The 23,236-nt window shown below is 44.1% G+C and overlaps 1 non-coding gene across 1 annotated transcript; it reads right to left on the bottom strand.

The window, feature by feature from the left end:
• Positions 1 to 8,981: 8,981 nt before the first annotated feature.
• TRNAG-CCC (transfer RNA glycine (anticodon CCC)) lies at positions 8,982 to 9,054 on the bottom strand. Its single transcript has one exon. It is a non-coding gene; the product is annotated as a tRNA-Gly (tRNA).
• Positions 9,055 to 23,236: the final 14,182 nt, after the last annotated feature.

Below are 23,236 nucleotides of genomic sequence, written 5' to 3'. Positions count from 1 at the left end.
GAGTCATTAAATGTAGCCTTTGTGTGTATGTGCATATGACAGAGAAAAATTACAGCCAGCAGTGTCTATATTGAAAATCCTGCATTAGATTGTCATCAGTTGCTAATAATACATCATAATTATTCTTATAGGGTTAAGCTTTTCTCTTTCTTCCTCCACCTGCCTTGCAGAGATAACCTCTAAGGATGTCCTGGAAGACAGTGGGGCTGAAATTCTAAAGCTTTCATGACAGCTGAGCTCTCCATGCAATTCATTATGTTAGAAAGATGGGGAGGAGGGAGTTGTCTGCAAAGATAATGACTATGCAATTTCCAGTCCATTCTCCTTGCAGCCGGATCTTGGAAGCAGCCCATGGACCAGTTTCATCAAGCAGACCTTGCTCATCTCTCATCCTTCTATACTGGGAAAGAGATTGTGTCTGGCTCAAGCTAGAGTAGGCTGAAACCCTGGGTGGATGGGCCAGTTTGGGGGGTATAAGGAAATAGAGTGGGGTTCATTCCCAAAGAGCTTGATTCTAGGGATCTTAGGTGCAGTTCTGGCTGACATCAGTGTCAAAAGGGCTCCCTCCAGAGGGTGGGCAGGGAACAGGAGATTGACTCCCAACCCAGGCCACAGTTCTGTGCTTTGTCTGTATCCCCAGCTTTGACCCCAGAGCCAGGCAAAGCAGGAGCTCAATAAATGTTTGTTGTCTCACTGGGAAAGCACTGGTATAGGATTACATGCAGCAAGGAAATCAGCCAAGCATGGTTCCCGTGGGAAATAAAGTCGCGTTCTTCTTCAGTACCTGCCTATGGAATGAGATTCTCTGTAGGAGAATCCTAGCAGCGTCCATGTTGGACTATCTCTGGAGAGGAAGATCTGTGTTTGTGGCAGGCATCCCCAGCATTTCCCGGAAAGGTCAGAAAACTTCCAGGGACGGGGGATGCTACTGTTGCTGCATCTTGCAAAATAGATTAAACCCAGCAAAATCCAGTGTGGCCCCCAACAGAAGCCAAGCCAAGCCTTAAACACAAAGGTGGTGGTTTCCTCTAACTAGAAGGTGGCAGGAATCACACTTGCGGTGTCTGCTGGGCAGGTTTTCATTCACACTTTCAAGGCTGTTTCATTTTCCTTCCCAGCCCTCCTTCCTTTGTTCTCTTTCTATTTGTCACTAGTGTGCCCTCGGCAGGTTCTCAAGGTTACGGTCACTGTAGAAAGACTGACTTTGCCTGATTATAGTAAGGAAAAGGGAACACTGAAAAATTAGAGAGTAGCATAATAGCAAAAATTAGAAGACATTAAATTATTATAAGTATTTGACATCATCTTTGTGCTCCTCTCCCTCAAAAAAAAAAAAAAATCCTTTATTTGCTCTGTTGGCCAGTGGCAGAGATAGTTAGCTGGCCCGCTAAATCAAGTCTCTACTTTCTTCTACAATAAGAAGAAAAGCAATTTTAATTGAGCACAAAGCTGCTTGAAATAAAACTAGACTTTTCTGGCCTTCCTTACAGCTAAGTGTGGCCATGTGACTAAATTCTAGTCATTTAGATCCAAGCAGAAGTGGTGTTCCTTTATTGGAAATGTATTTAGCATGCATTTTCTTCAGTCAGTGGCTTTCTTAACAGTGTTTTTCAAAAGGGCAGCAGTATTTAATTTTGATAAAATGGAAGAGATGAATATCCTTTTTAATGGCTTACAGTTTTTGTGTGCTCTTTAATAACTTTCTCCACCTCAGATTTGTGAAGCTGTTCTCAAATGATTTCTTCTAGAAGTTTTACAATGCTAGCTTTTATGTTAGAGTCTGTGACCCATCTTAAACTGATTTTTGCATATGGGATAAGGTAGGGGTGGAGGTTCATTTTTTTTTTTTTCCACCAGGTGGATGGCTAGTTGAACCAGCATAATAATTTGTTGAAAAGACACCCCCGTCCATACACACATAAGGAACTGTCTTAGGGTTTTGGCAAAAGTAAGTTGTTAGTATATATTTGGGTCTGGTTCTGAATTTCGATTTTGTTCCATTCATATTTTTGTCTTTATGCAAATCCCACACTATCTTGATTGTTGTGGCTTTATCTGAAGCAAGGACTGTGAGTTTTCCAAAAATTTTTTCCAAAATTGCGTTGACTAGTTAAATCCTTCGTATTTATTTCTGTATAAATTTTAGAGTCAGTTTTTCAATTTCTACAGAAATGGAATTTTTTAGTGGGATTCTTTTGAGCCTGTTAAGAATTGATATCTTAATAATACCAAATGTTTATAACCCATGAACACGGTATGTCATTCCATTTTTTCGGTCTTTTTAAACTTCTCTCAGCAATGTTTGTAATTTTCAGTGAAGGAGTTTTGCATGTCTTTTGTTAAATTTGCCTCTAAGTATTTTTTAAATGCTATTGCAGATGTTATTCTTTTAAAATTTTCATTTTAAACATTATATGCTGCCAGTGTATAGAAATTAAACTAATTTTTTGTTTATTTTCCTTGTATCCTACGCTGTTGCTAAATCTACTAGTGTTCATATATTTTCTATTTCATTGATTTTACTCTTTATTATTTTCTTCCTTCTACTAATTTTGTATTCTTCATTCTAATATATAGCTTCTTATAGTGGAGATGTAGATTAGTGATTTAAATCTTTGTTTTCTAATATAAGCATTTAAGGATGTAAATTTCCCTCTCAGTACTCTGCCACATCCCATAAATTTGATAAGTTGTGTTTTCTTTATCATTCAGTTGGCAGGTGAGAATTCTATGAATGAACTATCCATTCCATTATCATTCAGTTGGAAATATTTTCTAATTTCTCCTGTGAATTCTTCATAATCCGTGTATTGCTTAGAAGAGTGCTGCTTAATTTCCAGATACTTAGAGGTTTTCTAGATTTTTAAGTTATTGACTTCTAATTTAACTACCTTTTGTCACAAAACCATATTCTGAATTATTTTCAAAATTTAAAAAATTTTGAGACTTGTATCACAGTTTAGTATATTTCATAAATGTCAGTTAGGTCAAGCTGGTTGATGGTGTTATTCAGATTTTCTATATTTCTACTTATACTTTGTCTATTTCTATGAATTCCTGAGAAGGTAATGCTGAAATATACTTTTGGGGTTATGGATTTGTCTGTATCTCCCTTTTCTGATTTCTGCCATGTGCATTTTGAAATTATGTTGCATATTCATTGAAGATAGTTTTGCATTTTTATTGAATTGACCCTTTTATCATTATGAATTTTAAATTTATCTCTGGTAATTTTTAAAATCATAAAGTCTACTTTGCCTAGTAACACGATAGCCACCTAAGCTTCTTATGATTAGTCTTTGGCCTATTTTTCTCCGTCCTTTTACATTTGGTGTGTGCGTCACTCAGTGGTGCCTGACTTTTGCGACCCCATTGACTGTAGCCTGCCAGGCTCTTCGGTCCATGGGATTCTCCAGGCAAGGATACTGGAGTGGGTTGCCATTTCCTGCTCCAGGGGATCTTCTTGACCCAGGAATCGAACCTGGGTCTCCTGCATTGCAGGCCGACTTTTTACCAACTGACTATGAGGAACGGCCAAAAGATTTAATCTTTGTAGTTAAAAGTGTGTTTCTCCTGAGTAGGCAGCAGATAGTTTGGTCTTGCTTTTGTATCTAGTCTAACAATCTCTAGTTTTTAATAGGAGTGTTTAATCCATTTAATGTGATATAAATTATTGATATGGTTGTGCTTATCTTTCTGTAGGGCTTCCGTTGGGGCTTAGCAGTAAAGAATCTGCCTGCCAGTGCGGGAGACGCAGGTTCATTTCCTGAGTCAGGAAGATGCCCTGGTGAAAGAAATGGCAATGGACTCCAGTATTCTTCCCTGAGAAATCCCACGGACAGAGGAGGCTGGAGGACTACAGTCCATGGGTCACAGAGACTGGGACACGACTGACGGATGACTGACAACAGCAGCGAATCTTTCTGTTATTTGTTTTCTATTTGGTTCACCTGTTCTTTATTTCTTTTCTCCCTGTTTTTTTTTTTTTTTTGTTGTTTTGTTTCTTTTGGATTAGCTTGTACTTATTTCATTTTTTAAAAAATATTTTTATTCATTCATTTGTTTGGCTGCACTGGGTCTTAGGTGCAGTGTTGAGGATCTTTACCTATAACATGTGAACTCTTAGCTGTGGCATGTGGGATCTAGTTCTCTGATCCGGGATTGAACCCAGGCCCCTTGTATTGGGAGCATGGCATCTTAGTCACTGGACCACCAGGGAAGTCCCTATTATTTTATATCTCCTGTTGGGTTGTCAGCTGTCTCTCTTTATACTTTTGCAATGGTTTCTCTAGGGATTAAATATACATTCTTAGTTTATCATCAGTTTGGTTGCTCAGTCGTGTCCGATTCTTTGCGACCCCATGGACTGCAGCGTGCCAGGCTTCCCTTTTTCCATCACCAACTCCCAGAGCCTGCTCAAACTCATGTCCATCCTGTTGGTGATGCCATCCAACCATCTTACCCTCTGTCTCCCCCTTCTCCTCCTGCCTTCAATCTTTCCCAGCATCAGGGTCTTTTCCAGTGAGTCAACTCTTCGCATCAGGTGGCCAAAGTATTGGTGTTTCAGCTTCAGCATCAGTCCTTCCAATGAATATTCAGGATTGATCTCCTTTAGGATAGACTGGTTGGATCTCCTTGCAGTTCAAGGGACTCTCAAGAGTCTTCTCCAACACCACAGTTCAAAAGCATCAATTCTTCGGTGCTCAGCTTGCTTTATAGTCCAACTCTCACATCCGTAACATGACTACTGGAAAAACCATAGCTTTGACTAGATGGACCTTTGTTGACAAAGTAATGTCTCTGCTTTTTAATATGCTGTCTAGGTTGGTCAAAACTTTTCTTCCAAAGAGCAAGCATCTTTTAGTTTCATGGCTACAGTCACCATCTGCAGTGATTTTGGAGCCCAAGAAAATAAAGTTAGTCACTGTTTCCATTGTTTCTCCATCTATATGCCATGAAGTATTGGGATCGGATGCCATGATCTTAGCTTTCTGAATGTTGAACTTAAAGCAACTTTTTCACTCTCCTCTTTCACTTTCATCAAGAGGCTCCTTAGTTCTTCGGTTTCTACCATAAGGGTGGTGTCATCTGCATATCTGAGGTTATTGATATTTCTCCCGGCAATTTTGATTCCAGCTTGTGCTTCATCCAGCCCAGCATTTCACATGATGTACTGTGCATATAAGTTAAATAAGCAGGGTGACGATATACAGACTTGATGTACTCCTTTTCCTATTTGGAACCAGTCTGTTGTTCCATGTCTAGTTCTAACTGTTGCTTCCTGACCTGCATACAGATTTCCAAGGAGGCAGTTAAGGTGGTCTGGTATTCCTGTCTCTTGAAGAATTTTCCGCAGTTTGTTGTGATCCATACAGTCAAAGGCTTTGGCATAGTCGATAAAGCAGAAATAGATGTTTTCTGGAACTCTCTTGCTTCTTCGATGATCCAGTGGATGTTAGCAATTTGATCTCTGGTTCCTCTGCCTTTTCTAAAACCAGCTTGAACATCTGAAAGTTCATGGTTCACATACTGTTGAAGCTTGGCTTGGAGAATTTTGAGCATTACTTTGCTAGCATGTGAAATGAGTGCAATTGTGCAGTGGTTTGAGCATTCTTTGGCATTGCTTTTCTTAGGGATTGGAACGAAAACTGACCTTTTCCAGTCCTGTGGCCACTGCTGAGTTTTCCAGATTTGCTGGCATTTTGAGTGCAGCACTTTCACAGCATCATCTTTCAGGATTTGAAATAGCTCAACTGGAATTCCATCACTTCCACTAGCTTTGTTCATAGTGATGCTTTCTAAGGCCCACTTGACTTCACATTCCAAGGTGTCTGGCTCTAGGTGAGTGATCACACCATCGTGGTCATCTGGGTCATGAAGATCTTTTTTGTATAGTTCTCCTGTGTATTCTTGCCACCTCTTCTTAATATCTTCTGTTTCTGTTAGGTCCATACTGTTTCTGTCCTTTATTGAGCCCATCTTTACATGAAATGTTCCCTTGGTATCTCTAATTTTCTTGAAGAGACCTCTAGTCTTTTCCATTCCTCTATTTGGAACCAGTTTTCCTCTATTTCTTTGCATTGATCTATTCTTTGGAACTCTGCATTCAAATGGGTATATCTTTCCTTTTCTCCTTTGCCTTTCAATTCTCTTCTTTTCATAGCTATTTGTAAGGCCTGTCAGACAAGCATTTTACCTTTTTGCATTTGTTTTTCTTGGGAATGGTCTTGATCCCTGCTTCCTGTACAATGTCAGGAACCTCCATCCATAGTTCTTCAGGCACTCAGTCAGATCTAATCCTTTGACTCTATTTGTCACTTCCACTGTATAATCATAAAGGATTTGATTTAGGTCATACCTGAATGGTCCAGTGGTCTTCCCTACTTTCTTCAATTTAAGTCTGAGCTTGGCAATAAGGAGTTCACGATCTGAGCCACAGTCAGCTCCCCAGTCTTGTTTTTGCTGACTGTATAATTTATCACAGTCCACCTCAAATTCATGAATAATATAAGAACCTTTACTCCTTTCCCATCCTATGTGCTGTTGTCATATTTCACTTTTACATACACTTTAAATCCTACAATGTATTGTTATAATTTTTTTCAATTTTAACTTTTCTCCTTTTATCTTGAAATAGCCCATATATTCAGTCACCATATTAATCTCTTCCTATAACCTAATATATTTGTAAGAGTTGATTTAAATTTCTTATCTGTCAATCCATTAACTAGTATTTGTCTGTGGATCTGTTTCTATTGACTATGATTTTCCTGACTTTTGGTTACACAGTCTAGCTTCTTTGCATGTTTCATAATCTTTTTTCTTTGGAGAGTAAAGTATAATACTTTTGCTTTGTTTTCCAGAACAGGCAAACCCACTCCTCTGTCTTGCAGACAGTGTGAGACTGAATCAGCCATTCCTCCTTGAGTCTGGTTGGGCTGCAGCCTTAATTAGATCGGCAGTTTACCTGTTTTAAGGTAAACTCTCATTTGTCTTCCAGCTTTTCTCTCTGGTCGGTATTTGAATTGGGAGAAGATTGGATTAGACTTTCAGATATTTTTGGTTTTGTGCATTCAGCGAACTCCTCAGGGGCCCCACATCCAACCACCGTGATCATCCCGAAGCTGAGTGGGACTAAGAGATTTGTCTCTGCTCACCTGCCCTTTCTTCATGACTCCTTCCTTCTTTGGCAACGGCTTTGACAGAGCACCATTGTTGGGCTGAGTAATTTATTTTTGCGCTTGGGATTCTTTCAGATTCCTGCTAGAATTCTTTCAGATGTCCTCCTGCCAGCCTGCACACGGTCTGTGGCAGCTCTGTACTTTGTCAATTTGGCTGAACGGGAACTATGTTTCCGAGAATTTCCTTCTCTGTACTTCTAGGTTAGTTGAGGCCCCAGGAGACATTTTGCACAAGATCTGGCAGATAGAAGTGAAGCTGAAGGTCCATTGTTGGACATTTGGAAGGTTAGCGAGAACAATGGGAATGCTTACCTTGATGGCCAGCTCTCCAGCTCCCTTGAGAGCCTACCCTTCTTCTCTGATTGTAGGTCAGCTGTACTTCTGAGGCAAAGGCTGTTGGCTTTTCCTATAAATCATCCAGAGCATTCAGATTGGAAACTTTGAGTGACAGCTGTGCATTCCAATTTGTCCCCATAAGTTTCAGTCCATCCTTGTGATTCTAATTGGTCCTTTCCTTTGTCCACATTCAATTTTCCTTTCTGGCTGCCAGTCGGGCTGACCTCTGGTGAGTTAAGGCTTAATACTAGTTACAGAGGCAACAGCCTGTGAGTCTGCTTCACCAGGTCCCCAGCTTTCAAACTCATGAAATTAATCCCTGTTTCTCTGATAGTAGTAGTTTTGTTTCTCTAATCAACCCTGACAGCTACATAGGCAGCTAAGACTGAGCTGGTCTCTCCTCATTCCTGGACCATTTCTCCCCTCCGTGTTGCCCCATGTGCCCAGATCGGTTGCCCATCCTTTTTCAGGCAGGGCAGTTGCTGTGGCCCTGTGCTCACCTATGAATGGGTTTTTGGAATTCAGTTAATCAAGGCTTCCTTCTGCTCTTTGCTAGACCTGCTGAGAAAGATTTTAACTTTTGTCCAGATTTTTCTTGTTGTTACCATGGTATCAAAAGTCTTTTACGTTCTTACATCCATATAGTCAAAGCTGTGGCTTTTGCAGTAGTCATGTACGCATGTGAAAGTTGGACCCTAAGGAAAGCTGAGTGCCGAAGAATTGATGCTTTCACACTGTGGTGCTGAAGAAGACCCTTGAGAGTTCCTTGGACTTGAAGGAGATCAAACCTGTCATTCCTGAAGGAAATCAACACTGAATATTTATCGGAAAGACTCATGTTGAAGCTCTAATACTTTGGCCATCTGATGTGAAGAGCTGACTCACTGGAAAAGACCCTAATGCTGGGGAAGATTGAGGGCAGGAGAAAAAGGGGGTGGCAGAGGATGAGGTGATTAGATAGCATCACCAGCTCGAGGGACATGATTTGGAGCAAATTGGGGAGATAGTAAAGGACCTGGGAGCCTGGTGTGCTGCGGTCCACGGGGTCACAGAGTCAGACATGACTTAGTGACTGAACAATAATAACAACAGCATCCAAAATGTCAGCAAAATCCTGGAAAATGTCCTTAAAGGGTGGATTTAGGCCCGTCTCATCCCTTTTCTCCTTTCTGGGCTGGGAACACACATGATGCCCCTGCTACAGCAGCCGTCTTGGACCTGATAGCAGAGTGCACTCCCAGCTGTGATACAAAGCCTAGTGGGAGGAATAAGGGGACTGTAGTACAAACCTTGGACAGCTGACTTCCAGAACTTTGATATGGGAAACTGAGACCTGGGATACTTATGATACTTTTTATTTTTGTCCCCCCCCCACCTTTTTAAAAAAAGTATTCATTTGTCTGCACCAGGTCTTAGTTGCAGCATGAAGGATCTTTGATCTTGGTTGTGGCATGTGGGATCTAGTTCCCTGACCAGGAATTGAACCTGGGCCCTCTACAATGGGAGTCCAGCGTCTTAGCCACTGGACTACCAGGGAAGTCCCTAGTTTTCTGATTCATGTAGCCAAATTTGTTTCCAGAGACTAGAACTTCCTTCTGGGATTTTGTGAGGCTACTCAGGATGGCTAGTGAAGAGGAGAATGATAGAAGGTGGAAGCAAGCCAGGAGGTTGTGCAGAAGACAGGCCACGATGTGTGCTGGGAGAAAGTGTACATTGGTTTTTAAAGAAGCCCATAATGCACAAGACAGCACCGCCCTCACCATGACAGAGGATTATCCAGGATGAGCTGGTGATGCCCTGACAACCTCACCAGGAAAGCAATGGGAGCTCTATTGGGTCTGTGGTTCCAAAGAGGCACCATACACACAGACTCAGCACAAGTCCTTCCAGTTACAGCTTCAGTCCATCTCTGATCTCATCCTTCAATCACATCCTAATCGTTTCCCCACTGTCCCCCACTCTCAAGTGTGGAACTATAAAGACTGCTGCTGCTGCTGCTGCTAAGTTACTTCAGTCGTGTCTGACTCTGTGCGACCCCACAGACAGCAGCCCACCAGGCTCCCCCGTCCCTGGGATTCCCCAGGCAAGAACACTGGAGTGGGTTGCCATTTCCTTCTCCAATGCATGAAAGTGAAAAGTGAAAGTGAAGTCACTCAATCGTGTTTGACTCTAAGCGACCTCACGGACTGCAGCCCCCCAGGCTCCTCCGTCCATGGGATTCTCCAGGCAAGAGGACTGGAGTGGGGTGCCATCGCCTTCTCCTACTATAAAGACTAGAGCTTTCCAAACCGTGACTTGCATGTGACGCATCCGACGATCTTGTTAACTTGCAGATTCCGGTTCGCCGAGTCTGGGATGCGGTTGGAGATTCTGCGTCTCTAACATCATGAGAGATGCGGTTGCTGCTGGTCCCCGGGCCAGATATGAGTAACAGCAAGACCATGTGTTGCTCTTCCTCTAATGAATGTTTGCTTCCTGCATGTGGTTTTCCTTATGTGATCACATCACTGACATGCTGGGGGCGGCCTGTTTTGTCACTGGGATACCCTGGAGAGGGACTGCAAGTTCAGTCTCAGCTGGACCCTCTGCTCCGCTGGCCTCATTCCAACTTGGCTTGCCTCCTCTTGAGGTTGTAAGAATGTAAACAAAAAGCCCAGGAGATTTGATGCAGTAATGACGGCCAGTGCCTGTGAGTTATTCTGTCAGTTTTCCCCAATAGCTCCTCTGAATGGACTCACATAACATATTTCATCTCTACTAACTAAGCCTAAGAAATTTCTCTCCTAAAATAAAACTTTAAAATTTTGATGAATAGTATTCAACTCTCCCACCAAATAACAGTATTTCTAAAATTTCATATATCTCTATAAAAAAGAAGTTGACTGCAGCACTCTTAGCTCATGATCAGTATTCCTTGTTAACCAACACCAGCAAGTTACTCAACTGTCTGAGCTTCACTTTATGCACATGAAAAATGGAGCTAATAATTCCTACTTTGCAGTGTGGTAGGCATTACCTACAATCATGTTCTCTTCCTCTTGCTGTCTGATCTGGCTTAATCAGATATGGTAAGATGACAGACATGGAAGAGTTTATTACCCACAGTTCCCCAAAGCAGGAGACACACCATGCTCTGCAGGTCACCTGGGGAAGCACCTGGGTATGTTAGGAGTGAAGAAGGGAAGAGAGGGCAGGGCCAGAGCCTTTGTTGAGGTTTCCATGGGAAGGAGTGGGCAGACATGGCTGGCCACTTTGAACAAGTTTAGGATTGTATTATGGCTGGCTTCCCTGGTAGTTCAGTCAGTGAAGAATCCACCTGCAATGCAGGAGTCTGGGGTTCATTCCCTGGGTTGGGAAGATCCCCTAAAGAAAGCAATGGCAATCCACTCCATTGCCTGGACAATCCCGTGGACAGAGGAGCCTGGTGAGCTACAGTCCTTGAGGTCCCAAAGAGTCGGACATGACTTAGTGTCTAAATCACTACCAGGATTTTATAGTCTGAATAATATGAGTGGGCTCTGGGCTATAACGGTGGTCTCCATATGTCTGGTACCTGGCCTGGGGATGATTTAGGATAGGGGAAACATCAGCGTGGTATGAGAAAGTTAGATAAAGGAGGGGGCAGAGGTATGGGCTTTGGGTTGGTTGGTTGGCATAAAACAGCATACTGAAGGCAAGTTTTTCACTGTCTTTAGGAATTAGCCAGGCCCGGGAGGGTCAGTCTCTGTCCCTTACAATGCTTTATAAAGCATTATAAAATACAGAAAATAAAAAATAAAATAAAACCCTGATTAATATGTGGTGTCAAGCATGGCCTTGGTCGTTAGCACCCCTTCCCTAGCACACTGTTCCTCGCCACCTGAAGGGAAGCGACAACTTATGTAAATACAGTGACTTCCAGCCAGATGGCTGCCCCTGTGTCCCTCTGCCGGAAGACTTCTCCCGCTGCCTCTTCTTTGTAGGAAGTCAATGACAGTGCTGCTTCCAATTCACAGAATTTCCAAATGGCTGTGTAATCAGAGACCCATGTAGGCAGGAGCCCTGATGTTCATAGGAAGAGGAGAAAAATCCCAGATCCTTCCCTCTGTGAAGCCAAAAGGCTGCTTCTGTGTCTTCTTTTCACGCTGGTAGAGTAAGGCTGGTTTTGACTTCCCAGCCACTCTGATTCCAAGCGAATAACTGGAAGCAGCAAGCAACAGGCCTGGGACCTGCTGGTTCAGTGAGGAAGAAGCTGCATGTGCGTGGATTCCGGAGGAAAGCTGCCCTTTGTGGGGGAGGAGAAGGGGCAGTGGGTACTGGGAACAGACACATCTTCACCCTGCCTTAGCATGAAGGCTGCTTCTTGGAAGGATGACTCACAGCACCATAGAACCGCCTTCCCTGCGAACTTAAAGCAGCTCAAGAGAGGCAGTGTCAACAAACAGCCATTTGAGGACAGCGGGGGAGTATGGGGACTGATGAGGCAGGTGTCATTATTGCCTTGGGGCTTATTTTTTTATGGCTGTGCTGGGTCTTCTTTGCTGCGCTTGAATTTTCTCTGGTTTGCGGTGAGCGGGGGCTCCTCTCCAGTTGCCGTGCGCAGGCTTCTCATTCGGTGACTTCTTTTGTTGCAGAGCACCGGGTCTAGCTGCAAGGGCTTCAGCACTTGTGACTCCCAGGCTCTGGAGTGCAGGGCTAGTAGTTGTGGTGCACGGGCTTAGTTGCTCTCTTGCGTGTAGGATCCTCCTGGATCAGGGATTGAACCTGTGTCTCCTGCATTGACAGGTGGAGTCTTTACAGCTGAGCAACCAGGGAAGCCCCAGGAAGATACTTTTGATTGCAATGATCAGATGACCCAACTTAATGTGGTTTCAAGATTGTCTGACATTGCACTTCACAAGGTCATCACGGATGCTTGGTCCTTTTTTCTTCTCTCTTCCACCATCCACAGTGTTAGTTTAGTTCTAGGGCTGGTTCCCTTCTTTGTAGAACTGCTGCCAGCAGCAAGCTGATTTACCTTCTTCTGTATTTATCTTAGGAAGAGAGAGAAGCTTCCTAATCTTGTTCTTCAAAGTAAGGAAGCATAAGAATTGAAACTCCCAACAGACTTCTTATCATGTCTCATTGGCTAGAACTGTTCCCCAGACCCAGGAGAATGGCACGTGCTGATGAGCTTAGGCCTGAGCTCTTGCTTCAATTGCTGAAGAAGAGAGATGGGCTTTCATGATTGGCACTAACTAAGTGGAGCCCTTTTCATACTGTTCATGGGGTTCCCAAGGCAAGAATACTGAAGTGGTTTGCCATTTGGACCATGTTTTGTCAGAACTCTCAACCATGACCCGTCTATCTTTGGTGGCTTTACACGGCATTGCTCATAGTTTCATTGAGTTAGACAAGGCTGTAGTTCATGTGATCAGATCGGTTTTCTGTGATTGTGGTTTTCATTCTGCCTGCCCTCTGATGTCATGTATGGATGTGAGAGTTGGACTGTAAAGAAAGCTGAGCACCAAAGAATTGGTACTTTTGAACTGTGGTGTTGGAGAAGACTCTTGAGAGTCCCTTGGACTGCAAGGAGATCCAACCAATCCATCCTAAAGGAAACGAGCCCTGAATATTCATTGGAAGGACTGATGCTGAAGCTGAAACTCTGGTACTTTGGCCACCTGATGCAAAGAACTGACTCATTGGAAAAGACCCTGATGCTGGGGAAAGATTGAAGGAAGGAGGAGAAGGGGATGACAGAGGATGAGATAGTTGGACGGAATCACCAACTCTATGAACATGAGTTTGACCAAGCTCCAGGAGTTGGTGATGGACAGGGAAGCCTGGCGTGCTGCAGTCCATGGGGTTGCAAGGAGTCAGACATGACTGAGCGACTGAACTGACTGGACTGAAGTGGGACCCACCTAGAGGCAGGGTCAGTCCCTGAAACTGAACTGTGGCCACACAGTGGAAGAGGGGGATGGGGTTGGGGAGTCAACTGCCACGTGTACTGCAGTATCTCACCATTGGAGCCAGGAGATATGGGCTCAACCACTCGCTGGCTGTGTGACTTTGGGCTAGTGGCTTAATCTCTCTGTGCATATTTTTTGGATTTTTTTTTTAATGGGAGAAAAATATGTTTTCCTTAATTTTCAGACTATGAGGGTCAATGAGAAATTAGGTGTAAAAACCCTTGTGAGGAATCAGAAACATCTGTCTCTTGACCAGCTCCTTCCAGATAAATGAAGCAGACCAATCCCTGCCTTGTAAGAGATGATGGTTCAAGATAGTGCGGAAGCAGAGAACAGATGGGTTTACAGTGAGAATGAGTCAAAGGCAAAATATAAAGCCTGGTGAAGTGGAGAGAGTCCAAAAAGTGATGCTGTGTTCTTGTTTGTGCCACCGCTGCTGTTGTGAACTTTGGCCACCTGGTCCAGGTGGTGTCCGTAAGCCTTCTCCACTTTCATAGTTAATAGCTTCCTCTTTGTAAGTAATTAGCATTTTCTGGGGAAGTTTCAAAGACTATGTAAATATCTTGTTTATCCTCAAATTTTTATCCGCAGGTTTTAGCATCTACTAATGATTCTTGCCTGAATTATTATTATTAATTATTACTATGATGCTTGCCACATTGTGATTGTCTAGCTGTGTCATTCCCTAATTTTTTAGCCTCTGTCTCAGCTTAAATCAAAGAGCCTGGGTCTTGTCACAGACTTGGAGAACAAACTTATGATTGTGGGGGGGGTGGGGGGGGGGTGGAATGGGGGAGAGGGATAGTTGGGGAGTTTGAGATGGACACGTACACGTACGCACTGCTGTGTTTAAAATGGATAGTTGACAAGGGCCTACTGTTCAGCACATGGAACTCTGCTCAATGTTCTGTGGTGGCCTGGATGGGAGGGGACTTTGGAGGAGAATGGATACATGTGTATATATGGCTGGGTCCCTTTGCTGTTCACCTGAAACTGTCACAACATTGTTTGTTAATTGGCTATACACCAATACAAAAGAAAAAGTTTGTCAAAAATCAATAAACCAAAGCACAAACTGAAAAAAAAAAAATAAAAGAGCCTGGGTTTCATCCTTGGTCTTTAATGGGGCAGTTTTGCTTATTGGTGGAATTAAACTGCTAACCACCTCTGCCTCCTTCTAGATTTGCAGGCAAATAGCTCGAAGCTTCAGTTCATGTAATGTTTTGCTTTATTGAGTTTTTGTCCTTGGAAATACTGATTTTCTTTTCAATGATGGTGTGTTTTATTAATTTTCTCTTTTTATGTTTTATTTGTTATTGCTTTGAATTTGGGATTGGGGCACGATGCTCAGTATAGGTACTTGAATGACATCTTGTCTGCATTCCATAAAAAAGGCTGGTGGTGGTTGCCCAGAGGGAGTCTTGGCCAACAAGTAATTGTGTCCTACTTTAGCTGTATATGCAAGCATAGCAATAGAGGAATGGCAAATAGGTCACTGGGCAGGGATCTAAGAGTCCTGGGTCTTATTTCCTGCAATATCCTCTATCTGCTAACTTGCTGTGTGATGTTGGACAAATGACTTCAGCTCTCTGAGCCTCAGTGCCCTCGTGTGAAAAGTAGTGCTTAGACTGCTTAACCTCCAAGGTCCTTGTCAGCTCCAGAGTTCCAGGAGTCTACAGGGGATAGCTTAACACAATGTTCTCCGTTACAGTCGGAGGGACTGTTGAGAATATTTGTTCAGTTCAGGCAAATGGTAAATGTGTCGGTCACTCTAATGAAATGAGTACATTTTTGCTCTAAATGTCATGGATGTTTATTATCAGATTAAACTACAGCGGACCTAATTTTAGCTCTTCCAATTCAAGCAGAGCAATGAAGATTAAATGTTAGGCATAATTAAAGATGCAGATGTAGTTTTATTGAATTATAAACCTCATTAAGTGCAACGTCCCAGGAAAGCCCCTGAGACCAGCTACAAAGAACTCCTAGTTGCAACACTGCAGTTACTGAAATATTGTAAAGTAAATCTCACTCCAAAAATATTATGACTTGGATGGAAGGAGTTTTTAAAAGCATGGTTAGAGTTGGTTTCATGGGTAATTTCTTTGCAGATGGTTGGGAAGGGAACGCTTTTCTTCAGCATCTCCACAGAAGGCCTCCTTGGGGCTTGGTGCTCCCATCTCAGCCTCCAAAGGTGGGCTCTAGTCTCCTGGGTCAGTAAGAAGGGCAACTTCAAGGACCATCAGATTTCACTCCAGAGTTGGTAGTAAGTGGAATTGGTGGAGAGAGCAGAGGTTTACTATGGACCAGAAGTTCATGATTCTATACAAATATAGAGAAGGGTTCTCTTGGTGACATTTTCTTTTCTGTCTGTAAAGATAATACATTATCATTTTACAAGTTCATATAATAGGGAATAGAATATAGAAATAAAAATATCCAACTACTTCAAGATGATCACTGTTAATATAGTAAAGCAGCCAGCCAGTTGGTCACCATTAGAGAGGGGGGTTGGCAAACTTTGAGGAGGCGGTGAATAATTTTAGGCCCATAGACACATGATCTCTGTCACAACCACTTGGCTTTGCCAATGTGGCCTGAAAGCCACCGTAGACAATACGCACTAAATGGGTGTGGCTGTGTTTCAATAAAACTTTATTTATAACAACAGGTAGTGGATTGTTGGCTCCATGTGCCATAGTTTGCTGATTCCTGCTTTTGGGGTTGAACGTTTGTTTTGCACAATTTAGTCCTATATCATGTTTTCCCTTATGTTGTTTCAGGTAGATTTGTCTGTCTCCTTGTTTGGAATGTGAGAGAAGTTTAGTATCTTGAGAGCATGGTCTGTCACTTAACAGCTGTATGAACTTGGGTAAGGTAGGTAACCTCTCTGGCCTCAGTTTCCTCATCTGTCAAATGGGATAATACACAATGGTATTGACCCCATAGTTATTTCTGAAGATTGAATGAGTTGATCTTTGTACCGCACCAGACACATCGTGAAGACTCAGTAAATGTGAGCGGCTACCATCACCACCACCACCATGATTATCCTATGTGCCTTCTTCAAGAGCTAGCACAGTTCTGGTTACAGAAGAGGCTCAATAAATAGAATCATAAGGATTTGTTGTTATCATTCAGTCACTCAATCATGTCCGACCCTTTGCTACCCCAACCTCATGGACTGCAGCATGCCAGGCTTCCCTGTCCTTCACCATCTCCCAGAGCTTGCTCAAACTCGTGTCCATCGAGTTGGTGAGGCCATCCAACCATCTCATCCTCTCTTGTCCCCTTCCCCCCTGCCCTCAATCTTTCCAAACATCAGGGTGTTCTCTAGTGAGTCATCTCTTCACACCAAGTGGCCAAAGCATTGGAGTTTCAGCTTCAACATCAGTCCTTCCTATGGATATTCAGGGTTGATTTCCTTTAGGATGGACTAGTTTGATCTGCTTGCAGTCCCAGGGATTCCCAACAGTCTTCTCTAGCACCACAGTTCATAATTATAAAGATAGATAATGTTAAAGAGGAAATGTTCTTCAAGAATGTCTCACTTAACACCCTCACTTTAGAGACGAGCATGGTAGGGTAGCCTGGCAGGCTAGAGTCAGGGGTTGCAGAGTCAGGCACGACTGAGCAACTGAGCATACAAACACACTGGTGGAGCGACCCCTGTGTTAGGATGGTGGGATGCTATCCATCGTGACTGACAGTGCCCTCCCCTAAAGGTTACCCATCTTTATCCCATGGTTACCCATCAGCCCCTGCATGCCCAGAGGCCCAGTTCCATCTCCTACATCATGGGCAGCCTGTCCATGAAGCAGGCCAACTTTTGTCTTGTTTTCAGTTTCCTGGTCTTATTCTTGGGATCATATCCACTCACCTGGACTGGGCAGGTGAGGCTCAGAAGAGGACCAATCTGAGGTTGTAGCTGGGAGGTCCAGCACTGGTGGAGTCAGGTACTAGAAATGCATGGACAGTGGTCAGAACTAAGGCCACAATGCTCAGGAGTGCTGGGTTTGCCTCAGGTTGGGGTCTGGCATGTGGTATGTGGGCAGACTCTTGGTCAGGCAGGCCACACAGAGCCCTGGACTGTCACGCTGCTCTTCTCTTAGGGTACGAGGCAAGAAGGGGAGACCCCACGGGTCCACTGTTCCAGTGACCTCTTGGTCAAGTCCCTACCACCTGGTTCTTCTTCAGGCACATCCCATCAGGCTGTTACTTCCATCCTGGTGCTGCTCAGCTTTGATCCGGGAAAATGAAAGGCCAGGCTGCTGGGTCCCCAGCTGCCATCTTTTGCAGCAAGAGTGAGACTTCATGATCCCGCTGGCTCACGTACACTTCATTTCCCAGTAATTAAACAAGTGGAGATCAAAGCCGACAAATCTCCCCCATCTCTCAGCGCGGTAGATGAAAGGTAAATATTTCCAGCAACAGTTTTTTTTTTTTTCTCCCTTCCCTCATTAAAAGCGAGATGTGAAATGTCTTCTCCCTACTTTGAAGAATACTGATAAGTTCAAGGTCACTCCAGATAAGATATTTGGTTTGACTACCTTTATTATTCCATACCAATCATCAGTCTTATAGAAACTGGGCTAGCTTGAGGGGATTGAAGAGGCTAAATCATGTCAAATAAGTCAAAAGACAAAGAAAGGTAAAGAAGGACATCAAGATGGTAACTGGTCAGTGCTGCAGAAACCTACATCTTGTGTGTTATCTTCTCATTGCTGGTAGGGCTTCTGAAGCCGGCATCTAAAGTAGACCCTGGAGTTCTACGTAGAGAATCTCAGGTAGATGGTCTGATGCTCTCTCAGCTGGACTCTGGAAAAGACCATTAGAGAGCTGCCATTTTCTTTGATACCAAAGAATTCATCCCAAAGGCTATGAATCCAGGGGAGCTGGTCTATCCAACATGGGTTTACAAATGCCTGCTGGGTGGCATCAGGCTCTTTTCAGTGTAAAGAACAGACCTCATTCAAACTGGTAGCTGCCGTAAAGACATCACAGGGAGGGATTTCCCTGGTGGTCCAGTGGTTAAGAATCCATCTTCCAATGCAGGGGATGTGGGTCCAATCCCTGTTTGGGGAACTAAGATTTCATATACTGAAGGGCAACTAGGCCCACGCACTCTTACTACTGAGCCTGCGTGCCAGAACTTTAGAAGCCCACGTGCCTCAACAAAGACCCAGCACACCCAGAAAATAAAAAAGACACGACAGGGACTCGGAATCAGAACAGGAATCCGAGTGCCACGCAGTCCTGGAAAGGGAGAAGACAGCTGCCCTGCTGGCCGCTCTTCTTGCTCCCCTCTGACTGCCCTCCCTGGCTTTCACATCCTTGCCACATCCTTTGTCTTCCGCCTGTTCACCAGCTCCCAGGGCTGCTCGGAATGCAGGTCTCTCTCATTTCTTCTGTCCTTCCTTCTCCAGTTCCAGATTCCAGAGAGAGAAGGAGGGAGAGATCCAACCGACCTAGGCTGTCGAGTGAGGCAGCTGAAGTCACCGTTTCCTGGCCAGGCAGTGGGTGGTCCAGGCCACTCCCCCAGCTGGTTAGCTGCAAGGGTGGGGCCTTCTGCCCAATGTCACATGGTAAGAAATGCCAGCTGCCCCCTCAGCCGCAGACATGGGTGGGAGGGTCCCCACATGAGGGACTCTGGTTGTGTGAGGCTGCTCTGGACACTGTTGGGTGTCAGAGCAGGACTGAGAGGCTGATGGCTTGGGTAGACTCTTGGCTGGCTTGTCATCAGCTGTTCTGTTTGTTTTGAGATGTAATTCACATCCCATGATAGTCACTGTTTTAAAGTGCACAATTCAGTGGTATTTATTATAGTCACAGAGTTTTGTGACCATCACCTCTATCTAATTGCAGAACATTTTCATCACTCTCTGTATTCAGGGACTTACTTCCCTGGCGATCCAATGGTTAAGATTCTGAGTTTCCACTGCAGGGGGTGCAGGTTCGATCTCTGAGAAACTAAGATTCCCCCCATGCCATACAGTGCTGCCAAAAGTTGGGGGGAGAAAAGAAATTCAGTACTCAAAGCTGTCACTTTCCATTTCCCCTCCCCTAGCCCCAGGCAGTCACTGATCTACATTCTGTACCTATAGATTTGCCTTTTCTGAATATTTCATATAAATAGGGTCATTCAGTATGTAGATTTTTGTGTTTATCTTCTTTTATCTGGCATAATAATTCAAGATTCATGCACAGCGCAAATCAGTTCTTCATTTCTTTTTATGTCTGAATAACATTTCATTTTAAGGCTATACCACATTTTATGGGCTTCCCTGAGAGCTCAGTTGGTAAAGAATCCACCTGCAATGCAGGAGATCCTGTGTGATTCCTGGGTCAGGAAGACCCCCTGGAGAAGGGACAGGCTACCCACTCCAGTACTCTTGGGCTTCCCTGTGGCTCAGCTGGTAAAGAATCCACCTGCAATGTGGGAGACCTGGGTTTGATCCTTGGGTTGGGAAGATCCCCCGGAGAACAGAAAGGTTATCCACTCCAGTATTCTAGCCTAAAGAATTTCATGGACTGTATAGTCCATGGGGTCACAAAGAGTTGGGCACAACTCAGCGAATTTCACTTCACTTCACCACATTTTATTTTTCCGTATATCAGTTGATGGATATTTGTGTTTTTGTTTTTGTTTTTACTTTTTGGCTATTATGAATAATGCTGCTGTGAATATTTATGTACAGTTTTTAGGTGAATATATATTTTCATTTCTCTTGTGTTGATACCTAGAAGTGAAACTGTTGAGTTATATAACACTTCTATAGGACTTCTCAGGTGGTGCTAGTGGTAAAGAATTCTCTTGCCAATGCAGGAGATGCAAGAGATGGGTTTCGATCCCTGGGTTGGGAAGATCCCCTGGAGGAGGGCATGGCAACCCACTCCAGTATTCTTGCCTGGAAAATTCCATGGGCATGTGCTGACTTGTTGCAACCCCATGGGCTGTAGCCTGCCAGGCTCTTCTGTCCATGGGATTCTTCAGGCAAGAATACTGGAGTGGGTTGCCATGCCCTCCTCCAGGGGATCTTCCTGCCCAGGGATCAAACCCAAGTCTCTTACATCTCCTGCATCAGCAGGCAGGTTCTTTAGCATTAGCGCCACCTGGGAAGCCCTGTTAATTAGATTTAGGTGTGACAATTCTGTTATAGATTTTTTTCCCACAAAGACAGACCTCATCAGAGGCATCCTTATCTCAGACCTATACTGAAATATTTACCAAGACTCTGTAATTAACCCTGAATAGTGCTGGCCACCGGAAGATCTCAGGGCTTGGGTTTCAGTGCTGGTGATGGTGGAGTAGAGATTACTGGGGTGGTCCAAGGGAGATGGGAAGCCCCAGTCCAGGACAGGGCCAGGTGAGAAGGGAGTGGAGGGTAGGTAAAGGAGAGGATATAAAGTAAAGATGATAGACTCTGAGTCCCTTGGGGCAGAGGCCAGGTCTTCTCTTTTCTGCACAAGGTCTTGGGCATCAAGTAGGCACTTCCTCCCTTCCTCAGAGATCAACCATGCCCATCCCCAAGTCATCAGTCTACCAAGTGGTCCCTCCCTGTTCCTGGATCCACAGGAAGATAGAGCAGCTGGGTAGTTTGGAAATCCTGTAATCAGCTGGTCAGGACAGCAGGGAAGGGTCATGACCATCAGCTGGCCTTGGCCATGGGACTGCCATCTGGGCCCACTCTTGGGGCTCCAGCACTGTCAAGACACAGAGTGAACACCTGCCTTACAGAACAGAGGCGCAGCGGCTCTGAGTGACTTCAGCTGGAATCAATGGGAAGGGGAGCCTTTAGCTGAGCCTTAGTTGAGCCTTGGTTGAGCCTTGGTTGAGCCTTTCCTGGAGGTCTGAGAGTTTGTTCAGAGTCCTGGTTCTCCTAGACTCACTCATAAAATCTGGGGTAGTGGATGACCCAGATCCTGTATTTTTAATAAGTGAGTCTTTCAAAGTCTGAGCACTACTGGTTTAGGAAAAATTTTCTAAGGAAAAGGAAGTGTCTGTGCATTTAAACCCAAATATAATAGAGTTTAAACGACCTTGAATAGAAGAAGCTATTGGATTCTGCCAAGAAATTTGAGTATTTAGAAAAAGTCCTTCCAGGCTTGTACAAGAAATTGTTACCTCTTTGTAAATGATATGTCACCTGAATTTCTGGAGACCTTACCAGCCTGTGCATATAGAAGAGTCCTGTTACAAGGAATAATACCAATTAACCTGATTCTATTCCAGTTGTACACACACCCTGGAGAAGGAAATGGCAACCCACTCTGGTATTCTTGCCTGGGAAATCTCATGGACAGAGGAACCTGGCAGGCTACAGTCCATGGGGCACTACGGAGCAACTCACTTTCACTTTTGTACACACAGGATGTCTAGCACTTCGCATGCTCAGGATTAAGTTCTCATCCACCAGGGGGCGCCATGGGCTACCCAAGGTGCTGCTAGGCATCCGCCATCTCCATCAGGCACCATTTTTGGGTACCCTAGAGTCGGACACGACTGAGCAACTTCACTTTCACTTTTCACTTTCATGCATTGGAGAAGGAAATGGTAACCCACTCCAGTGTGCTTGCCTGGAGAATCCCAGGGACGGCGGAGCCTGGTGGGCTGCCATCTATGGGGTCGCACAGGGTCGGACACGACTGAAGCGACTTAGCAGCAGCAGCAGCAGCCTCAGAACTGGCTTCGGAGAAGGCGATGGCACCCACTCCAGTACTCTTGCCTGGAAAATCCATGGATGGAGAAGCCTGGTGGGCTGCAGTCTATGGGGTTGCACAGAGTCAGACATGAGTGAAGTGACTTAGCAGAACTGGCTTCATCACCCTCACTAAAGCTTGGGCTCTGAAGTTTCGAGCAGCCAACACTACTCAAAGTTTGTCTACAGGGTCGTGTATTAATAATAATTCAGTATGTGTCTGAGATAAGGATGCATCAGACTTGGACTCTACTTTTTAAAAAGTATCCAAATAGAATTATCACCCCTAAAAGAAATTTGTAATGGTTTCTTTAGAGCATCCAATACCAAGTCAGTGTTCAAATTTCCAGTTGTCTTCTAGATGTCAAACTTTTTAAACAGTTATTTGAATCAGGATCTGCAAAATTCCACACAGTGCGATTGGTTCATTTATTTCTAAATTTGTCATTCTTTTAACCTACAGTTTCGCCCTCCATCTCTTTTCTCTGTCTTGCTATTTAAATCATACAAGAAACCAGGCTGATGTGGGGCTTCCACAGTCTGATTGCAGCCCCTTGGTGTCCTTTAACAGGTTCCTTTGCTGTATTTCCTATAAATTGGTATTTGAATCCAGAAGCTTGATCAGATTCAAGTTATTGTTTATTTATTTTTTGGTCATCACTACTTCATAGGTGGTGTGTTCTTCTACCAGGAGGCACTTAATATCTGATTCTCTGTCTCTATCTCTCTGTGATATTAGCAGTCATCGAGTAACAATGCATCGGCCCATTAGTTTATTCAGTTCAGTTCAGTTCAGTTCAGTTGCACAGTCGCGTCCAACTCTTTGCGACTCCATGAACCTCAGCACGCCAGGCCTCCCTGTCCATCACCAACTCCTGGAGTCCCCCCAAACCCATGTCCATTGTGTTGGTGATGCCATCCAACCACCTCATCCTCTGTTGCCCCCCTCTTCTCTTGCCCTCAATCTTTCCCAGCATCAGGGTCTTTTCAAATGAGTCAGCTCTCCACATCAGGTGGCCAAAGAAAGTACTGGAGTTTCAGCTTCAACATCAGTCCTTCCAATGAACATCCAGGACTGATCTCCTTT

The sequence above is a fragment of the Ovis aries genome, chromosome 22 (genome assembly GCF_016772045.2).
Source record: "Ovis aries strain OAR_USU_Benz2616 breed Rambouillet chromosome 22, ARS-UI_Ramb_v3.0, whole genome shotgun sequence".
Lineage (NCBI taxonomy): Eukaryota > Metazoa > Chordata > Mammalia > Artiodactyla > Bovidae > Ovis > Ovis aries.
The sequence above is the reverse complement of the archived record's forward strand: the minus strand, read 5'-3'. Positions and strand labels throughout refer to the sequence as shown.